The sequence below is a fragment of the Mus pahari genome, chromosome 18, assembly GCF_900095145.1.
Source record: "Mus pahari chromosome 18, PAHARI_EIJ_v1.1, whole genome shotgun sequence".
NCBI classification, from domain to species: domain Eukaryota; kingdom Metazoa; phylum Chordata; class Mammalia; order Rodentia; family Muridae; genus Mus; species Mus pahari.
This window is the reverse complement of record NC_034607.1, coordinates 35,839,197-35,842,885: the sequence shown is the minus strand read 5'-3', so window position 1 is coordinate 35,842,885 and position 3,689 is coordinate 35,839,197. Positions and strand designations below refer to the sequence as shown.

The 3,689-nt window shown below is 37.2% G+C and overlaps 1 long non-coding RNA gene across 1 annotated transcript in view; it reads right to left on the bottom strand.

The window, feature by feature from the left end:
* Positions 1-1,065: 1,065 nt before the first annotated feature.
* Positions 1,066-3,689, bottom strand: part of LOC110335404 — a 14,066-nt gene continuing 11,442 nt past the window's right edge. The window contains exon 3 of the long non-coding RNA XR_002381166.1: positions 1,066-2,211. This is a non-coding gene — a long non-coding RNA (uncharacterized LOC110335404). The remainder of the gene's footprint in view (positions 2,212-3,689) is intronic.

Genomic DNA, 3,689 nt, shown 5'->3' with positions numbered 1-3,689 from the left:
CTCTCAGCTACTTTTCCAGTGCCATGTCTGCCTGGATGCTACCCTGCTTCCTGACTTGATGATAATAAACTGAACTTCTGAACCTGTAAGCTAGTCTTAGTTAAATGTTGTCCTTTGTAAGAGTTGCCTTGGCCATGGTGTCTCTTCACAGCAATGGAAACCCTAACCAAGACTGGGTATATATGTGTGTGTGTGTCCCTTAAAATTTTATATATATTATATATATCCATCAACAAAACTGTGATTTCTCTGTGGATATGACCAAGTAGTCTTATGCAAAAATATCACCTTATGTAGTTTTTAAGTTTGGGGAATTTGCCTTTAAATTGTCAGGTCTTAGAACTGTTAAGGGTTAGGGGAAGCTGGAGGCTAGGGTATGCATCTATAAGGTTATCTCATGCAAGTTAAGGAAGTGTTTTATTATATCAGAAGAAAGGAATAGCCACTGTGTTCTTGAGAAATCCAATTTGCTCAGAAGCAAATCATCCTACAAAATGACAACTCATGCTCAAAAGGTCACAAGGCTAGCTCAGCAAGATTCCTACATTGAATCACTCATTCAATAGTATTGACTCTCGCCTGGAAGTTATAGTCCAGAAGGAAAATATCATATTATGCATGATTTTTATCTTTACTACATACATCAAACTCGAAAGAAAATCACATTATAGCAAGGAAGAAGGGCTGGAATGACATTTCTGAAGCCCTGGAAATGGCACGGTGTCTCTGGCTCATGGTAACATCCCTGGCTGCTGCTTCCTAGCTCTGTGCACGGGAGATATCTCATCCGCTGCTTTCAAAGATTTACCTGGCCTAGGCTATAAAATTATAGTTGTCAATGACAGGAGTAATAGAAAACTGTCAGGCCTTGTTCAAATTTACAGTTAGGTGAAAACCACACCTCTTCTCTTTCTCTTTTTGTCCACCAAGATCCTAAGAACATTGTTGGCATAGGAAGTAGGGCACAAGAACAGATGCAGTTTATTGGATCTAAATCCTGTATATAAATTCTGTTAAATAATCATTTGTATATAGTCTAAAGGAAAGGTTCAAAGGCCAGGAGTACATTATGGGGTCATTACCCCATTTATTTATGACCCCAATAACATATAAGTAAAACACAACATGAACCAGAGGTTGGTAAAGGGATAAATTTGTAAAATATGGAGTAAGTACACAGAATGGACTTTGACGGCTTGGGGCTTTGAATCTGGTTTCTTTATGGCACAGCAAAATATGAGGCACAGATGTGGGCAGAGATTATCCACTGAGCTTCAGAATATAATTTCTCTAAATATTGCAAGAGAATTGGTTGAGTCTCTAAGCACAAAAAGTAAATGATCTGAAAGGAAGTTAAGCAAACTGTTTAATTTTAACATCATTAAAAAAAAAATAAAACATTTAAGGATAAGATCAACCAAGGAGACAGCAAATTCATATCCTGGATAGCAACTGTCATCAGATGTGGACTTGGAGGTGAACCCACAGGACTCCAGTGGGTAGTTCCAAACTTGTGGCCATGCACATATCACTGCATAAAGGCATGGTTACAAAACCAAAAGACATGAATGTGGGAAAGGGTCACCTGTGTTTGGGAGGGAATGATAGATATAAGAATAGACACAATGTATCATAAGCACATATAAAGTAGTCAATGAGCAAATTTAGTCAATTAACAAGAGTTTGAAAATGGACATAAATGGAAGACCATATTAAGTTTGTGGATTGGAAGGTTCACTGTTACGAAAATATCACACTGGCCAAAGTCATTCCATCCAAGGCAATTCCTATAAAAATTCAATTTCTTTGTAGCAAGAAAAAAATTCTTCCCCAAATACATTGTTCTTTAATCACAAAGGACCTCAAACAGCCAAAACAATATTGAGAAGGATGAACAGAGTGGATGCTATTATAATATCCAATTTCAAAACACGTAAAAGCCAGGTGTGGTAGGGCGTGCCTTTCATCCCAGCAGTCAGGAGGCAGAGCCAGGTGGATCTCTGTTAGTTCAGGGCCAGCCTTGTCTACACAGTGAGTTTTAGGATAGCCAGGGCTATGTAGAAAGACCTTGTTTTAAACAACCAACGAGAGCTTATAAAGGTTAGCAAGCAAGATAGTGTGGGAGAGAGAGACAGAGACACAGACTGATGCAACAGAACAAAAATCCGGCAGGCACCTTCATGTGTACAGTCCAGTGCTTTCCAGCAGATTCTGAGAGCATGCAGTAAATCAATGAAAGTCTCTTCACCAGATGATAGGTGGCCAATTAGACAGCAGTACTCAAAAGACCCAAGTGCAAAAACTACCTCAAACGAGTTAAAGTCACAAACACAAGTAATAAAGTACTTCGGGAAAAGCATTGAATTTGGCAAGAATTTCTTGGCTAGAATATAAAAACCATAGGCAACAAAATATATGAACTGGGCTCCCTCAGAATTTCAACACTTCAGGGATCAAAAGGCACTCTCAACAGAAGAAAAAGGCAATCCACAGAAGTCGAAACGTTTCCAAATTTTATATCTCATAAGAACTTCATATACAGACTATAGAGAGAAACCTCCCAGCTCAAACATTCTGATTTTAAAAGGGACAAAGGACATGAATGGGCATTTTGCTTGGTAAACAAATACAAATTATTATATAGTATATAGACTATTCAACATTACTTATGAATATAGACATGAAAATCACATTTATAATGAGATACCATGTCATGCCTATTTAGTGTGGCTATTAGTTGTTTGTTTTTTAAAGTACATGCAACAGAAAACCTTGTGATGGTTGGAATGGAAAAGACGTGACCACAATGGAGAACAATCTGTAGTTCCTTAATGTACTCCAAATAGAATTTTAATAAGGTTTAACACATCTATTTCTGAGCATATGCCAAAAGAACTGAAACTAAGCTCTTAACTGAAACTAAGCTGACGTACTAACACACGCACTGGCAATATTCATAGTAGTCAAACAAGAGAACCAACCTATGTGATCATGGAAGGATGTATGGGCCAGTCAGATATCACACACATAGATGAGGCAGTCATACTTTTCCAACTTTACAAAGCTGACTGCTGTGAAGTAAGGGAATTCTGATGCCTGCTACATCATAGGCAAACCATGATACCAGGGGAAATAAGTCAAAAGGACAAATGCTGTGTTATGAATCCCTCAATATTAGATAGAGTAGCCAAATTCTTAGAAAGGAGCATAGTGGTTTCAAGGGATGACATGAGGAAGGTGTGGGAAGTTGGTGAATAGTGGTGCAGAGCCCCATTTGGGGGCAATAAAAAAAATATGGAGATAGATGGCGATGAAGGCTGGGAAGAATGGGAATATGTTTAATGTCATAAACACTATATTTCAAAAAGACTAAGGTGATAAAACTTTATGAAAAATGTATTTTAGCACAATGAAAACTGAAGACAACTTTACAAGGACAGTTTAGGATAATATAAGGTTACTAAGTTATTCTGCGTCTTTTATGACAAGGTCTTTTTCTAAGCCAGATGTTACAATTGCCTTACCCAAAGTATGGTGTAATCCACATCTGTCCTTAGAAGTGTAAAAGTGAGGGACACACTAGGGGGCTGTGTGTCATTACTCAGTGCTCAACTCTTTTTTTTTTTATTATTATTTTATTTATTTACATTTCTTTTTAAAAATATTTTATTATTATTATTATTATTATT